Source organism: Dipodomys spectabilis, unplaced genomic scaffold, assembly GCF_019054845.1.
Source record: "Dipodomys spectabilis isolate Male_0828 unplaced genomic scaffold, ASM1905484v1 ptg000019l, whole genome shotgun sequence".
Lineage (NCBI taxonomy): Eukaryota > Metazoa > Chordata > Mammalia > Rodentia > Heteromyidae > Dipodomys > Dipodomys spectabilis.
The window spans coordinates 4,204,483-4,224,372 of NW_024870696.1; positions in this window are offsets into that span (position 1 = coordinate 4,204,483).

Genomic DNA, 19,890 nt, shown 5'->3' on the forward strand with positions numbered 1-19,890 from the left:
AGCTATGCTAATCCCTACCCAGAAGTGACTACATCACACCTCCCAACTTCATGTACTCAAACTCACATCAGTGTAGCTCAAAAGTCAGAACCAGGATTGGGCTCTGTAGCCACACTGGATGCATTCACATTTCAAATACCAGTGCCATACGAGTTCATATTTTGGACCCCAGAGTTGTCCTCATTATGCAAACTCATGCTCCAAGAACTTCCATAGAGAGCTAGATTCCAGCAGAGCTGCTTTGACTTTGCACGGTGTCTCTGCTCCCATTCTTAGCTTGCTTGCTGCCTACTTCCTCAGGGTGTAAGCTTCACAAATTGGTTCCAAAATTTCATTCTTTGGGATGAAATTTCACTTGTGGTAATTCACTCCTGGCTTCCTGCAGAGCACCCAGAAAAACTAAAGAATTCTCCCAGTCCCAGAGATCGAAATGTAACACTCATAATGACAAATGAAACAACCTCTACTGATTGTCTATGGTGTCCTAGGCTATTTGTCAGACTTTTGCACGGATCATATGTGATTACCATTGGTCAAACGAAGGCCACACATTCACTAGTTCAGGTGAGAGACTGTAGTTGCAGAATATTCTGTGTAGGAGCACCATTCTAGAATCAATTCTCTTTCAAACCACTAAGGCTAGCTGATGCTTAGTAGGGACTATTTAAACTTTCAGCTACCGTTTTTCCTTGAGTAATAGCAAAGGGGGTTTTCTTTTAAGGTAGCTTCTAAGAACTTTGTGACAAATGTGCTTCCAAAGAATTCATAAACATTAGCTTTTTTGCTATCAGTTGTTCATATTATGCCATTTATTATCCTTATTTAGTCTCCATGGAAATTGAGAAGTTAGTTTACAAATGTATGTTCTATGCACTATATTATAATAATGCAAAACAATGACAAAATATAAATCTTTTGATTTAGGAATGAAAAAAATTCCATCTTATTTGTGAAATTATATTTGATTACTTGAAGTTACTTCACTTCATTTCCAGTAACTTTTTTTTTCTGGAAGGAAGTTTATGATTTACTTTAGAGTATCATAAATCCCTGGGAAAATTTATGTGATCACCTATGTTCTCATACCAAACGGGGAAGAATATATTCTACATTGAATGTTTACTTCAGTATAATAATTTTAAGTAGTTATTACTCAAGCGAGGATATTAGATAATCTGATAGTGGAGGAAATTCATTGTAAAGTGATTCTCAATAAGCTTAGTTTGTTTATTCAAACAAGTGGTGGCTTTTTCTTTTGCTCACTCATGTGTTAAAATACCAGAAAATATTAAAAATTGAGGCATATTTTGAGAGAATAAAAGCAATTGCCTATGCCAGTTACAGTTAAATCTCTGAGGTCCATAGTTCCCGTAAGCCCTGCATTATGATTTGGGGGTTCAGGCTCTATCAGTTGTATCTTAATTTGATACTAAGGCAGGTTTAATGCAGATTTCCTTCAAAGAAAATTCTTGGAGTGCAGTGAGAAGGGTCTTGTGTTATCACAATATCCTGCTCATCTATCAGCACTGACCGAGGAAAGGCTCCATTTTTACAGGTGTGAATGGGTTCAAGATCTATTATGTCCTCAAAATCAAATTTGAGGAGCTCTTGTTTGGGTATGATTACTGGCCCTGCTGAGCCTCTCTCCCCATCCAATTGACATGCAGCCTCCTCCTCTTCATTTAGCTGATCCATTCCACAAAGCTAGCAAGTGCTTGCTGCCTCACAGGCACTGTAAGCCTTCAAAACGTAATGGCTCCTGTTTTTTTTTTACCTTGGCTTAACAGTCACTATCTGGAGCTATTCTCTATTCTGCCTTTTGCATTTCCATTCTTATCTAAGAACAAATTGGGGAATTCTTCAAATCCATTTCCTTTTGTAAATTCTGGTGTTGGTGCATTAGTCTTTCAGACTGAATTCTGATTTATTACACCTTTAAAAACTTTTTTAAAATTATTTCATTTTACTTTTTGCTAGTATTGGTGTTCTAACGTTTCTTAAATTGGACAAAATCTTGGTCTTGTTTTTGATTCTGGACAAATGTTCTTGATCTTTCTCAGGAAATGTTTCTCATGGAAAATTGTTCTTTGTTTTTGTTCCTGATGATTTCAGTTCACAATTAAAAGATGTAAGGATCACAGCCTTTTACATGTTGACAAGTCAACTGACGACTTCTATCATTATCTATGAATATAAGTTTTCAAAAACTCAGTATGCAATTATGAAGCTAGTATAAAAAGTATGAGTAAATGTCTTCAGGTTTCTTTTAAATTTTAATTGATACATAATGACTATACCTAGTTATCTGAGTACTATGATCAACTAATGATAACCATCACTTTCCTCTCATTAAGCATTCACAATTTTGTGGGAAAGCGCTAAACTTTTCTCCACTAATCATACATTATAAACTATACAATAAGTTGTTCTGAACTGTAGTTACTTTTCTATCTCATCTCTTAACAATTTCGGCAGAGCCATTTTCAATAGATACATATACTGATGTACAGATACTGTTGGGTTCTTTTTTTCGCCCATTGCTTGGAAGATGGGTACAACTGAAGCAGTTGGCTTTTAAGATCCTCAAAATGGCAGGTTCCCTGAATGGAAGGGAGAATAGTGTATAAGTATCTCAATAATATCTAGAGAAGAGGACATGATAAGCTAGCTTGCCACTACCTGAAGGTTGAACCAGCAATTCACCAGAGGATGCTGAATCTCTGGAATATACATAATAGAATGAGAGTCAAATACAAGAAGGAAGAAGAGTGAAGTACTACAAAATCTAATCGAATTTCCAAATTGAGGAGACAAATGGCAGAGGATGGGATATAAGGAAGGAAACTTTAGTTGGAAAATAATAAGTACCTGGAGAGAAGGGTTGAGAAAGCAAGGAAGATAACGGGTTTTAAGTGATGGTTTAGAACTGTATCTCTGTTGGTGTTGGCCACTTTCACTTGTTAATACCCTAGTGGATCTGCTGTGTGCTCATTTTTTGCTCTTGCTTTGAATGCCCATTGTACTTATCTATAAATTTATCTCTATGTTGAAATCTTTAAAAGTAGAAAGTGTAAAGTACTTGGTTTGGCAAAATCAATTAATTAATTAAGACAATTCAATCTAGACTTAATTAGATTTTTAGAAATAAAATGCTGCACTTTAAAGTAGAAATCTTTTAATGATGTTACTAACATTCAAAGAAGTTACAAAGTACTTCAAAAGATGCAAGTCTTCTATTTTAAGTGATTTTGTACATTTACTGGAAGAAAGGCCCATAGTATATATTGTGCTTTTCATAATTAAACACTATTTACACTTTCAATCTTTGCCTAAAACTAAGTACACGTCACATCATTTCAAATGGCCTATTTCATTATAGTATGGTTATTTTGAAAATTCAATTTGCATTTGCATAATTCTAACTGGCATTTAAACTGTCAGGCAGTACAGGATGTTACATTTTCTCCAGTGTTAATTTTATCTGAAAATGAGAGGAGCATATCACCATTAAGCCAATGATCAGATATGAAAATAAATTCAATTAAATTTAAAATCAGAAATAGCAACCAGATTTCAAGATAAATTAATTAAAATGTGATGGATTTAAATTTGAAGTATCTGTTATTTAAAATGTTTTGCAAATTCAATTAAAGTAGCATAAATGCACAAACATGTATAGCTAGACTTTTTTTGAAAAAGTTTCAGTCAGTCAAATTTGTAATATGCACAGATATTGCAAATTAAAATTAGAGAAATATATTCAAACTAAGTTTATATTTCCTTATAAATTGAATAGGGATAGACTATACAAATGCAGACATATATCATTTGATGGGGACACTGTATGAAAAATTAGTTATTAGATAATTTCATTATTATGCAAATATTATACAGTATATTTATGTAAACAAAGAACTTGTAGCTTGATAATACTGTTAAGGTCTTTTGAGTAAATGATGAAATTTACATATGACATTAGGAAAGCTTATATCACCCACTCACATTCCAGCCATCTTAGTGCAGTTATGAGATTCACAACATGACCAGATCATCTAGAGACACATTTTCTATAGTAATTCTGTAAATGACAATGATATATTTTCTTGTCTATCTACCCATTTATATATATATATATATATAGCATATATATCTAGCATGGATCTCTCTAAACACATATACATACATTATAGTCGATTGCAGTTAGTGCTTTGATTTGCAAAATAATATAAGATTAAATATAGATATTGAGCTGGGTGCTGGTGGCTCACACGTGCAATCTTAGCTACTCAGGAGGCTGAGATCTGAAGATTGCATTCAAAGTCAGATTGGGCAGGAAAGTCTGTGAGACTTTTATGTCCAATTAACCATCAGAAAATGGGAAGTGGCACTGTGGCTCAAGTGGTAGAGTTCTTGCCTGGAGGTGAAGAGCTGAGGGGGAGCACCCAAGCACAGAGTTCAAGCCCCACGACCAACAAAAAGAGAAGAAAAAGAAGATATTGAACTGGTGCTGAAATGATCAATATTGTTCCTCAATGAGCGTTAAATGCCAGAGTGAAAAGTAATTTTTCCTACTTGTAATTTCAAGACTTCTTAAAGGGTGTACAAATTGAATATTTTATTATTTTTCTTTTGTGGAAGCACTTGATTTTCAAAAAATAACAAAAGCAAAATGGATTTTGAATGTGGCTCAAGTGGTAGAGTGCCTAACTATCAAGCTCAGGATTCTAAGTACAAACTTTGGCACTGCCAAAAAACAAAACAACACAACAACTACACAACACAACAAAAACAAAGCTAATATGAGTTCCACTGATTTCAGTAATTATACATGTACTAACTTTATTGTTTCATTTATATTTTCTATAAATAATTCCTACTACATTTATATGCTAAGAAGTATGATTTCCATTTTCAAATATAAGAAAATACCTAGTAGATTTATTTTTCTATATACATATAATGTATACAATTCTGTGTCTTAAATGCATGTATATGTATACAAATATACATCTATACTTATGAATATACTCAAAATAGGCATATTTTATTAAAAATCATAACATACCATGGTTAGAAAAAACAGTACGAAAAAAATCTAGCTTATAAATTTTATGTGGTTTAGTTCTACAATGATGCATGCACATAAATTTATTTCTGATTTTAACAGGATTGCTACTATCTACATGAGACTGTATCTAAATTATTTTAATGCCAGTAGCATAGTCTTTTTACCTTTCCTTTTAAGTTATCCCCTCATCCAACTCTCTAGCCCAGCCTTGTATCAAATACTGCCAACCCTGTGACAATAGAGCAATATGTTTCAGCTGGGGCCTACTGGCTCATACTTATAATCCTAGCTAATCCACAGGCTAAGATCTGAGAATCCTTGTTGGGAACCAGACTGAGCAGAGGTAGAATGCCAACTCTGATCAAATAACTGAAAATGCAAGGCTCTGAATTCTAGTCAGTACTAGGAGTAGAAATGCATCTCTTACCAAGATTTATATTTTACAATGCATACCTAGAAATAGAAGTACAATTTCTTGCTGAGATAAAATGTATGTATTTCTTGCCAAAAAGGTAATTCCTTAACACATAGAAGAAATCCTGCCATGAACCAAATAAATAACAACAACAACAACAAAACTAATAAAGAAAGTCTGGAATATGAGTGTAATTACATCTAGTTAGGAGGTAAAGATAAGAGCATCATCATCTGAGATGTATCCTGGAGAAATCTGCTAGGCTCAATCTGAAGAAAAAAAAATAGTGAAACAAAAGGACTTGAACAATGCTTAAATGACAGGTTGTTTGCCTTCCAAACATGAGTCCCTGAGTGTAGTCATCTAACCTATCTTTATAAAAGAAAAAAAATCATAAATATTCCCTAATGTGTTTATACACACCTAAATTTTGTCTTGAGGTTTATTATTACACCACTCTTTGACTCAACTAAAACCATATAATAAATATGTAAGAAAAGTCATACCAAAAGTCAAACTTATAGTATAGCACATTAGATAAGCTGGGAAATGAAAATTATAGATGAATATATGTATTTGTAAATTAACTTTAATCAAATGTAATCCACAAAATTTTAAAAAATCATCCCTTGTTATTGTGCATTCCAGAGACTTTTAACAAATTAAACTATATAAACTAACAATCCTATAACAATATACATATTTTCCTTTTCCTAAAAAAATTCTCTTCTCTCTATATTCCATTTATTGGTCAAACACTGAACAACAGAAACCACACATTTTTTCACTCTCCATTAGAATTATCTTTCCTAGACTCTAAATACAAATAGTACTGTTTTATATATGTCTTATTTCATTCAATATCTTTAATGATATGTCTATATTAGTAGCTAAAATTATCACATATCTTCTGTCCATGAATATTTGGGTTTTAGAGTATTTGTCATGATGATGCAGAAGCTGTTGTAAGCATTTATATAAAAAAAAATCTTCCCTTAAAGTCTTTTATACATCTCAGTAAGTCTTTATGAACTTAATAACTGGGTACTACACTAAATTTATGCTTAACACTACCCCCCAAAAAAACATCATGCTTTTTCTCCCCCTAAACTGTTTTCACAGCTTTAAATTCCCACAAGTAACAGGAAAGACTTCCAGTGACTCCACACACTGCCAATACTAGGCATCAAGTTTGCTATAAAGTGTTGTCCTTCTCTTCTCCTTTACGACATTCATAATCGCACTCTTGTGGGTTTATTTTCAAATGGTCCCTTCTAATTCAGTCACTTGAATATTTGTCAAATACCACACAGCTTTCCCACCATTTTAACATACTTCTTAAAATTATGAACTACAAATCCTCTTTTTGTACTATACCAAATCTTTTATACATCCATAAAGTTAGTGAGTCAGATTCTCAATAACATTTTTAAAAGCTTTTATAGGGTTTTGTAGTAATTGTATTAGATGCTTGAATTCATTAGGAAACCATGGTCAATTTAGGGTATTAACTCATCCAGCTACTGAATATCCTATAGCTTTCATCTATTTAGATATTAAAAAAATATCTTTATGTTATTTGAGTGTTTACTCAAGAACTGTAATAGATTTGTTTCCTATTGACCATATGTCTTCTGATCTTGCTAAACTAATTGATTTACTGTAGGCAAAATTAATTTGATTTGTTTCTTCAGTATTTTCTACATGATTCTGTCATCTGCAAGTAAAATGCTTCTGCTTTTTACCAGTGTGTGACTTTTCTTTCCCTGGCCAGAATCTAACAGATCTTGTTGAACTGAAATACTATGAAGCACCATGCTTACCATGTCCCCCAGGGCAAAAAGAGGGATCTAATCATTTCACCACTAGGTATGGAATTAAGTATAAATGGTTCATTTGAGTTCCTCAAATCGAGAGGGTCTCCTCTCACCTTGAGATTTTACAAATGTTTTTAGCCCACTTTTGGATTTTTTTTCATATGATTATCAATAATTTGATAATAGGACAATGTACACATTCTTTTTGTTTGTTCATATTTAAGCTATTTAATGTTTAACCATGTTTGGCATTATAATTATCAATGCTTTAGAAATATTTTTAAAGTATTTCCTCATGTTCATTATCTTCTAACATACAGACATAATTATTTTGTATGGAACAACTGTCTCACTAGTGAATTAGGATTGGTTTATAGTGTTCCCATTTTGGTTCTTTTTGTGTCCTCAATTTTTAATATATTCTTCTGTAATATCAAGCTTGTTGATATTTTCTACAGTGTTATTTATGTCAACTCAAAGCATCTTTCATTTCAGGTAGTGTTTATAGAAATTCAACTTCCTTCTTTTCTATTGCTTACTAGTCCATAGTCTGCCCAACTTTTCCTTTAATTTTGTATGCATAATTATTCTGTATTTAACATCTTTTTGTTAAAATCACTTTCAGAGTGTCTTTCAGTATTGGATTGCTATCTATAGAACAAGTTCTTCTACAGTTGTTCTCTGGTTCTTGATTTATCTATTGCAGTTTAATTTTTTAATCTTCAATATTGGTCTAGTGAGTGTTTCTGGAAGGTATTGTTTTCCTTTAGATGTTGGGAGCTTTATTTGTCATACATTGATACTAATTAACTATCATTTGAATCATGTTCAAGCTTATTCTTAAGGTTCTCAATTTTAATTAAAAATAATCTTGACTTCATGTATAGTTTACTTTTGTAGGTTGTGAACCGCAGAGGTCTCCATGAAATGTTATAGTTAATTGCTGAGGGTATTCTACTCTTGTTTGCATTTTAGGTGTTACTGCTTTTAACCAGCCTCTATCAGGCTTGTATAATTTGTGTCTATGCATTCATAGCTCAGTGGTCTGTAAATATTTCGGAGCAGATGCTCACAGTTGTTTCTCAGAGTAGTGTTCTCTTTCTTGTCACTCTACTCTACCACTGACATCTATACATCCAAACTTCATGTCTGCACCACAGAGGATCCATGGTGGTCTGATACTCCCTGGCTGCTATCTGGACATGAGCTTCATAATAGAAAGACAAACAGCTCTGTTGTTCCACTGTCTTGTTTCCTATTTCACAATGGTCTTATTCTGTGCGTAGATGCAGGGACCAATATGAGTAGGTCAAAGACTACTAGGACTGGAAGTTGAATACTATTGTGGCTATCTCCTGCAATGAATTTTCTACGTGACTAGCTCCATTGGAGGTAGCTGATAGCTCTTCACTTGTCACCATTTCTTCGCCTTGAAAGTATTCTGGGAAAGTAGGCATGACAGGATTTTATTTCCTGTCCTGAGTACTCATAACAGGACTTGGAATGCAGAAGTTGCTAAATAAGTATCTGGTGTTTGATGGTATTGTTCTGAAGCTCTCTCAGTATTGGCAACACAATTAGACTTTATAAATGCTATTTGAGAGCTTCTGATTTAGTGTTATTTGTAAAACACAGAAAAAGAAAATATTTTCATGTGCTATCCTATAGATGAATATGAAAGTAAGCTTTTAAAGGGTATCATTCTTCCATTGTCTCCTTGTCACGTATTGAAAGAAATTACTTTATACCTTTTAAAACAATTCATCCTTGGGCTGGGAAGTTGGCTCAGTGGTAGAGCGCTTGCCTGGCATGCCTGAGGCCCTGAGTTCGATTCCTCAGCACCACATAAGCAAAAAGAAAAAAGCCAGCAGTGGCGCTGTGGCTCAAGTGGTAGAGCGCTAGCCATGAGCTGAAGAGCTGAGGGACAGCACCCAGGCCCAGAGTTCAGGCCCCATGACCGGACCCCCCCCCAAAAAAAAAAACAATTCATCCTTGATTGTTTGAAGATAAATTCAGGGTTTCATTTTATTTTTTAATTCAATCAAGACTGAAATCAATTCTCTTCATTTTTTTTTCTGATGCTTGGGTTTGAATTTAGGCCTCATGCTTTCAAATTTGATTGCTATGCTACCACTTGAGCCATACCTCCAGTCCAGATTTTTGCTGGCTATTTTGGGAATTGAATCTAGGACATTTATTCCTGGGCTGCTTTTGAGCCATGATTTTCTGGATTTCAGATTTCTGAGTGGCTAGGATCAGGGGTATGATCTCCTAGCACTGGCTCCACATGTTATAATGTTCAAGAGTCTTTAAAATTTGATTGAAAACAATATTATTTACATGGGTGTCATTGAAATTTCATTAGTGAATAGAATTTACATAAAATTAATCATCAATTATTATGAATATTTGTAGATATGTTTTAAGATAGTCATAGTTATGTGTGTATACATGCATATATAAATGTATATTTACATGTTTATTTTGGTGTTCTTTATCTCAAAGAACCATGTGTTATTTTCTATTTAATTGAATACATTAGTTTCCTGTTTCACTTATTTATTGAGTTATATGGAAAAGCTTACTGTCTGTTTTGCTCTCTGTTTCTCTGTGTGCAACTCTTCTTATCTCTCTCTTGCTTGTTCTCTCTGTATGTCTCACGCTTCACCCTCTCTGTTCTTTTCTCTCTTTCATCCCTGTTTATCATGGATGATAATGCCTAGATTCCCTCAGAAAAAATCCAGGTGTATATTTTCCTTTTTTTCTCAGTGTGTATGCTTTACAAATTACCTCACTGTTACTGCACATAAATACGTGAATATACATTTTAAAAGTTTATATTTTAGTTAATTGAATTCTTATTTAACTATTGTCTCATCTCACACTTCTCTTGATGCACAAAGTATAGACATCCTCTCCAGGAACAATCTCCAACATCTCTTTTTCTGTGGGGATAATGTGCTGTACCTTTAAGAATAGGAAATATGAGTACATTTCCCTAATGAAATTGCTCTTTGATCTTTCTATTCTTTGTTTGCTGGTTTTGACCATATGGCATAAATTAAGACAGAGAGTTGAAAGGAAGCTGCTTTCTGATGAGGCAAATTGAACAGACTATTGCATAGATCATTTTACTTTTATTGTATGTATATTACAGTCATTAGCAGACCTAATAATGAGATTAATTTCAAATAAGGTTATTGTAGCTTTAAAAGTATTACTTACTGCAATATAATTTATTGAATGAGTCATTTTGCTATGTAAATAATAATGAACTTGTCAGTTTGCCAAATAATTAGCCAGTTGTCACATCACAGTTATAGGGGTAATTTGTCCATTTGATATTTTAAAATACCACTTTTTCACAAAATGAATTTTCTTTTAGTGGAATTGATTTCATTACATTTTCATATATTCTGTTTATCCATTAAATTATATTGAACATGAATCTTATTTAGTGTTATGTTTACTTAGTAGCCCTTGGTATTTATAAGGGAAAATTTGCTTTATCAGTTGTTTTTCTTATTCTTTTTCCTTTCCTCTCTGAAATAGCAAGATCTTCTTAGCTCCTAAAAGTCAGTATGTTATTTGACATTGTTTTAATTTATATATTGATTTGATGTGCATTTTATCTTTGAAATACGATCCTAGTTTTAAGGAATACACTCTATCCCCTTTTATTCATATTTCTTTTTAATTTCTTTAATGGCATATATTTCTTTGTAAAGTTCTCTAGAAAATAATTGCAGATCCTAGCAATGAGGCTCAGAACTTAAATAGACTATTGTTAAAGAGGATGTGACTTTTTTTTTCATTAGGGATTTGGGAAATTTGCATAACTGAACAATGTACAGCAAGTACTCACATAACTGTTGGAGAAATGGTATCACCATAAGAATATGTTTCTGTGCATTGTGGATGATTGCAATTAATTCTTATGCTAGAGATAATCTGCTTCAATGTTTGTCCAAAACCCAAGAAATATGTTAGTATATTATTCACTGACCTATATCACAATCAATGGTTTTAATATTAAGTATAAAAATGGGTCTGATTTTTATTTTATTTTATTTATTTATGTTTGTCAGTTGTTGTGGGGTTTTAACTCTGGGCCTGTGCTGTCCCTAAGCATTTCAGCTTGAGATGATCAGTCTACCATATGAGCCACAGTGCCACTTGTGGTTTTCTGGTGGTTAACTGGAGATAAGAGTCTCTTGTACATTCTTCCCAGGCTGGCTTCAACCACAATCCTCAGATCTCAGCCTCCTGAGTAGCTAGGATTATAGTCATGAGTCATTGGTACCTTGCTTGGCTCTGATTTTCATTACAATACCTCACAATACTTAACATAAAATCTCCCTATTTTTTAATGATGGTACTGGGGATTAAATCCAGAAGCTCCTACATGGCCAATAACTGCTTTACCACTTACCTCTGTCTCAATCCTGACCATCATTCCTTGTCCACTATAAAAAATAAGCTCCTTTTTTAAAAATAATTCATTTAGACTTTAGCTTTATGTGTGTGTATATATACGAGGGTTTTTTTGTTTGTTTTTTTGTTTTGTTTTGTTTGTTTTTTCAGTCATGGGGCTTGAACTCTGGACCTGGGTGATGTCCCTGGGCTCTTCACCTCAAAGATAGCACTCTACCACTTGAGCTACAGAGCCACTTCTGGATTTTTCTATGTATGTGGTACTGAGGAATCCAACCCAGGGTTTCATGCTTGCCAGGCAAGCACTCTAACACTAGGCCACATTCCCAACCCCTACTTAGAGATTTTGAATCTCTTCAGATTTCTATGCCAGTATCTCTAAATTTCCTTACATCTATACAAACCTTTATTTCCTACAAATATCTCTAACATGTATTCCAAAGAAAATTTGACTGTAGAGTTTCTTCTCTCCTTTTCATAAAAATAATGACTAACTTTTCATGTTCTTATACAGACCATGTAATACGTGTGTATATCTCTGCTTCTAGTTTTATATTAGCTTTTTAGTGAATCCTGAAAATCAGTTGCGATTTTATTGCCACTCATATTTATCTATTTCTTTTTTATGTTCATTGGCTTTTGCTTGACCCATTCTACTAAATAATAGAGCGTCCCAATAAGGCCAAGCTTTTGAGAATGAACACTGAAAATTAAATTGAGGAAGTAAAGATCTAAAACAAAGCTCCAACAAATAATTTGAAGCCATCAAATCTGAACAATGAGAAGGAAAGGCAAGGAAAACCAAACTAGAAAGTCTTTACAGCAGATTAGATTACACAGAAGATCAAATCTCTGTGATTGAAGACAGTCTAGAAAATATAAAGAATAGGCAAGAAATCAAAGCAAATCCAAGAAATATGATAGATCAATTCAACATTTACAAGACACCTTCAGAAGTCCTAATTTAAGGCTAATAGTTATAGAGAAGGGCCTAGAGACAGAAGTTAATGGTATAGGAAAATTATTTAACACAATACTCACAGAGAACTTCCCAAACATGCAAAAAGATAGGCCCAGTCCAATACAAGAAGCCTTTAGAACTGCAAATAGACCAGACCAGAACAGGGCATTTCACCACTATACTGTAATCTGCACAAGATCAATAGAGACCAAGGAAATCATCATTAAAGCTGTCAAGGAGAAAAGATCAATCCCTTATGAAGGGAAAACAATCAGAATAACTTCAGAGTTCTCAGCAAAGTCCATCAAAAATAGCCTGGAATGACATATGCTACACTCTAAAGACAAACAATTATCAATCAAGAATACTGTACCCAGCTAAACTCTTCTTCATAATGGAAAGACATATTAAAACCTTCCACAGAAAAGAAAAATTGAAACAATATATCTCTACCAAATCAGCCCTACAAAAGATACTTAAAGTGGTCCTACACATAAAAAACCAACAAGAGCAAAATAAAGGCCAAGAAACGTCCCCCAAACACAGAATCCAATAATCACAGAAAGAACCCAGTTGTCACAGTCCCCAAGAAGGTTGACAACATGGCAGGAACTACCAAAAACCTTTAAGTCCTAATTCTCAATATTAATGAACTTAACTCTCCAATTAAGCAATATAGATTGTCTAGTTGGATTAAAAAGCATGATCCTTCTATCTGCTGCCTTCAAGACACACACCTTCCCCACAAAAACAAACATATTCTGAAAGCGAAAGTCTGTAATAAAATCTACCAAGAAAATGTCCTCCATAAACAGGCAGGAGTTGCAAACCTAGTGTCAGATAAAATAGACTTCAAATATTAGTGAGAAATGATGAAGGTCATTGCATACTAATTAAGGGATGTCTCCTTCAGGAGGGTATTACAATTCTAAATCTATTCACCAAATAATGGAGTACCCAAATTTATCCAAGAAACAATACTTTCCCTAAAATCTCACATAGATTCAGATACATTAATTTTTGGAATTTTAACACAAAACTATCCCTGTTGGATAGATCAACCCAGCAAAAAAATCAACCTAGAAACCTTGGATCTAAATGGCATAGACCAACTAGAATTAACAGACATCTGTAGAATATTTCACCCAGCAGCATAAGAATACAAGTTTTTCTCAGTAGCATATGGAACATTCTCCAGAATAGACCACATTTTAGATCACAAAGCAAATTTTTCCAAATTCAGAAACATTGAAATTATGCCCTGAACTCTCTCAGACCACAAGGGGAATAAAATTAAAATTCAACACCAAAAGCCACCAAAGAAAAGCCAACAGTGCTTGGACCCAATGTAAAACCACCAGAGGGTCATGGAAAAGATTAGATAGGAAATTCAAATATTCATGATATTTAACAAAAATGAACACACAAATTATCAGCTCCTCTGGGACACAGCAAAGGCAGTACTCAGAGGCAAGTGTATAACTCTGAGTTCCTGTATCAACAAATTGAAGTGATCTGAAACCAACAATTTAATGAGGTACCTAAAGCTCCTTGAAAAAGAACAAGCTAAACTCCAATCCAGCAGACAGACACAAATAATTAAAATTATGTCAGAATTAAATGAATTAGATTAAAAAATAGAAAGAATGAAAAAACAAAGAGTTGGTTCTGAAAAAAAATTAACAAAATTGACTGACCCTTAGCAAATCTTATCAGAAAAAGAACATACGCAAATAAACAAACTCAGAGATAAGAATGGAAACATCACCACAGAAACAACCAAGATTCAGAACATTATAAGGGGATACTTCTCAAACCTTTATGCTAATAAATTTGAGAATATGGAAGAAATGGATGAATTTCTAGCAAATATTGACATGCCCAAACTAAACCAAGATGATTTCGACCAACTTAACAGACCCATATCAAGCACTGAAATAAAAACAGCAATGAGAGACCTCCCACCCAAGAAAAGCTCAGGACCTAATGGATTTACAGCTGAATTCCTAAAGGCCTTCAAAGCAGAACTCACACTAATACTCCTCCAAATCTTCAATGAAATTGAAGGTAAAAGTTGACTACCAAACTCTTTCTATGAATCCAGATCTCCAAAATGGACATGGACTCATCAAAGAAAGAGAACTATAGATCCATTTCTTTGATGAACATCCATGCAAAACTTCTTAACAAAATTTTGGCCAATCTACTTCAAGAACTCATCAAAAAATCATACACTATGATCAAACAGTATTCATCTCAGGGATTCAAAGCTGGTAAAATATTCACAAATCAATATAATTCATTATATCAACAATAGCAAGGATAAGATCCTTGGGTGGGGGGTTGGGGGGTGGTGGTGGTAGGGGGTGTGGGGGTGGGGGGTGGAGAGGCAAGGGATGGTATGGGGAAACAAAGAAGGAGGCAACATTACTTGATAAGTAACGTACTCACTATCTTGCCCATGTAATTTTAACCGCTCTGTACGGTATTTTCACAAAAAAAAAAAGAACACCATGGACTCCACTCCAAAGTTACTAGAGCTGATTCAAAACTTTGGCAAAGTAACAGACTATAAAACTAACCCACAAATATCAATGGCCAATAACGAAAAGAGAGCAGCTGAAATCAGGAAAGCAATTCCTTTTGTAATAGCTCCACCAAAAATAAAATACCTAGGACTTAATTAAAGAAGTGAAGGAATCTCAATGTTGTCTTGATTTGTATTTCTTTTATGGTTAGAGAAGTTGATCATTTCTTTATGTGTCTATTGGCCTAGGGACACAAGATGTTTTTATCTTTGTTGCTATTTTTTTAAGGTACTTATGATATATCATGTGATTTTTTTTCTTTAGTATGGTATAACCCCTGTTTTCACTGTATTTGATTTTGATGCCCTCCATCTTGTATATACATTTTTCTAATTTGGAGAGTGGAAAGGAAATAAAATGCTGATAGAAGGATACAGGTTGCCCTATTGTAACAATGTAATGTACACAACGCTATGTTGAAAACGAACTTTACAACTTCCGGGAGTGGGGGAGGGAGGGAAGATTTAGGTAGGTGTGGAGGGAAGGGATAGATGGTAGGGGGAAAATAAAGGAGGAGATAAATAAACAATGCTTGATAAGAAATGTACTAATTACCTTACTCATGTTAACTGTAACCTTCTGTACAGTATTTTTAAAATAAAAAACAAAGAAGTGAAGGAACTCTATGGTGAAACTTTTCAAAACTTGAAAAAAGAAATTAAAGAAGAATTAAGGAAGTGGAAAAACTTCCCATGTTCCTGGATTGGGAGGATTAACATCATGAAAATGGCAATAATGCCAAAGGCTATCTCTAAATTCAATGGGATACCTATCAATATCCCAACCTCATTCTTCAATAAAATAGAAGAAGCAATCCAAAAATTCATATGGAACAATAAGGGCCAGGAATAACAAAAACAATCCTTAAACTGCAAAAAGAAAATCCTTAGCAGAAACAACAGTGCTGCAGGAATATCAGTAACAACTTTCAAACTACAAAGCCATAGTAATCAAAACAATTTGGTACTGGAACAAGAACAAAACTGAGGAGGAAGAAATGAACCTACACCTATACCTACACCTCATCTTTGACAAGGGAGCTAAAAAAGTTGAATGGAAGAAAGAAAGCCTTTTCAATAAATGGTGCTGGAAAAAAAATGGTTAAACACCTGTAGAAAACTAAAGCTGGACATTTATATATCACCCTGTAGAAGACCTTGAAGTTAAATCAGACACCCTGAAAACATTACAGGAAGGAATAGGAGAAACCCTAGGGCTCCTTGCCACAGGTTTGTAATTTTCTTAATAAAGACCCAGAAGGAACAAATCAAAAAAAGGTTGGACAAATGGGATTGCCTGAAACTGCAGAGCTTCTGCATGGCAAAGGACATAGCTAGAAAGATCAATAGAAAGCTCATGGATTAGGAGAAGATCTTCACTATCCATCCAATAGAAAAAAGGCTCACATCTAAAATATACTTAGAACTCAAAAAATGAAACTTCAAAAACACATCCTCAAAGAAACAACCACCCGATTAATAAGTGCACTAAAGTTATAAAGAGAGACTTCTCTGAAGAGGAAATAAGAATGGCCAATACACACATGAAGAAATGTTCAATTTCTCTGGTCATAAAATAAATGCTAATGAAAACAACACTGAGATTTCACCTCATCACAGTTAGAATGGCTATAATCAAAAAATCTAATAACAACCGATGCTGGAGTGGATATGGCCAAAAGAGAACCCTACTGCATTGTTTTTAGAGTGTAAACTTGCTCAACTACTTTGGAAAGCAGTATTGAGGTTACTCAAAAGATTTCACATAGAGCTCCCCTATGACCACTTTTAGGCATTTACCCAAACGATCACAAACAAGACCATACTAAAGCTACCAGCAGCACTATGTTTATCACAGCATTATTCACCATAGCTAAGATATGGAACCAACCCAGATGCCCCTCAGGAGATGAATGGATCATGAAAATGTCATATATATATATATATATATATATATATATATATATATATACATATATATATATATATGTGTGTGTGTGTGTGTGTGTGTGTATATATATACTATATGTATATATAATATATATATACACACACACACATACACACAATAGTATTCTATGCCTCCATTAGAAAGAATGACACTAACCCATTTGTTAGCAAATGGAATGACTTGGGGAAAAGAAAGGCACATAGGTCTCATGGTTTCACTCATTTGCAATAGCTAGTATACATCTAGGATAATATTATTAGGCAAATGGAAAAGGTCAAAAATCTATGTACATATGATCATATCCGATGATGGTAAAGGAAATGAACCCCAAAAGGGACAAACAGATATTATTCTTTGTTGCTCGTTTTTAATAGACTGTGCAATTTTTTGTTTCTTTTTATTTGTTTTGTTTTGTTTTAGAAAGAAAAGGGTTTATTTATTTATTTAAATTTAGCGCAGAAAAACCTTTAGGGTAGGGCAGGTCTTCTTTACAGAAGTATAAATGCATTTCTTGTCTACCTGGAAACCCTGAAAACTGAAACCAGAGAGATGTTCTTATTTTGTATACCTCTTGTCTCCCTACTCTTTGAAATTTAAATATATGTATATATATACATTCTTATTGTAAAGATATTGTACAGAGTGGTTACAGTTACATGAGTAAGATGAGCACGTTTCCTATTGGGCATTGTTGCCTCCTCCTTGGGTTTTCCCCTACTATCCCTTCCCTCCAGCTGTAAAAAGTTTGTTTTCATTCTAGTGTCTTATACATCTCATCATCTCATTGTTACAATGGGTCAACCTGTATCCTTGTTTCAGCATTTTGTTTCTTTTGTATGTTCGTCCCCTTGATAAAACCACTGTTGTCACTGTATTTGATTCTGGTGTCCTGTACCTTGTATATACATTTTTCTAATTTGGAGAGGGGAAGGGAAATAACAAAATGCTTAAACAATGATACAGGTTGACCCACTGCATCAATAAGATGTATGAGACACTGTATTGAAAATGAACTTTACAAGTTGGGGAGAGCAGGGAGGGAGTACTTGGGGAAGTGGGGAAGGAATTGATGGTATGGTAACAACAAAGGAGGGGGTAACAATGCTGGATAAGAAATGTACTTATTTACTTATGTAATTGTAACTTCTCTGTACAGTATCTTTACAATAAAATGTATATTAAAAATGAAATCTACTATAGGATCCAAGATTAGATCCTGTAAAAAGAAGAAGACTCTAGTGAAAAAGTTGGTAAATTTCAAATAAAATCTATGGTTGTGTTAAAAAAAATAAAAATAAAAAAAGAAGAGAAAGCTCAACACAACCAAACACATCTACTATCTGTCTAATCTCACAGGTATCCCTGTGAATTGCTATTTAGAGCCTTTGAGTCACTTTGAATACCTTCTTTGTTTAGATTTTGTGTATATCACTTTATATGAGCTCTAAGTAAAATATTCAGCAAAATGCTTACAACCTATTGTATAAAGCCTTTTCTACTATAAAACAGTGTAACTGCTAGGTCAAAACAGAGACGATTCATTGCCTTGTAAAAGGCTTTGTTGTATTTCAGAATGTTTCTTGAAGATGATTTCTTTATATTCATTTCTCTGGACATTGTATCTGGCTTTTAGTTTAGAATGTGAGTTATACATATTTTGGGTGAAATACTTGGTATTTTCCTTTCCCATTTTGCCTATTATTTTTCTCTTGTACAAGTTCAGATTCTAAAAAATTCCCTGAAGTAAGATTTTAATTGCATATCTCATCACTCTCTTTCTTCTTTCCCTTTATCTTTTTGCCCTTTGATGCTAGCATCACACAGTTACCCTCAAATTTATTTAAATTATTCCATTCACATATATTGAACTCTGTGAAATTTTAATTAATAACTTAATTGAAAATAATACTTAAATACATTTATAGGATAGTTTGTGTGACATTTTGGTGTAGGTATATAAGGTTGAATGTAGTTGCAGAGTGGAATGAAGGCAAATCGAAATTGACAGTATGCAGAAGAATGGTTGGCAGAAGTTACAAATAATAGTGTGCAAACAGAAGATCAAAGAACTGAGATTTATTTCACAAGAGAGTTATTTTTAGCCAATAATAACATCTTGCACTTTCTAAAATTAAGGAACAAATACATTTAAACTGCTTTGTCATATAGAAATGAAAAGATTTGACCATTTTTTGAGATTAAAAATGTTCCAGCTGGGCTGGGAAGGTGGCTCACTGGTAGAGCACTTGCATTGCATGCTTGAGGCTCTGGGTTCGATTCCTCAGCACCACATAAGCAGAAAAAAAAAGTTGGAAGTGGCTCTGTGGCTCAAGTGGTAGAGTGCTAGCCTTGAGTTGAAGAGCTGAGGGACAGCGCCTAGGTCCAGGGTTCAGGCCCCACGACTGGACTCAAAAAAAAAAAAGTTCCAGCTTTGTGCCAGTGGTTCGTAACTATACTCTTTGCTACTCAGGAGACTTACATCGGGGTATCCATTAAGAAGCAAGCCTGGGCAGGAAAATCCATGAAACTCTTATCTCCAATTAATCAACAAATAGATAGACTAGTAGAACTCAATTGCAGAGTGCTAGATTTGAGTATGAAAAGCACAGGCATTCAATGCCCAGGACTGGCAAACACACACAAAATAAAAATAGTTC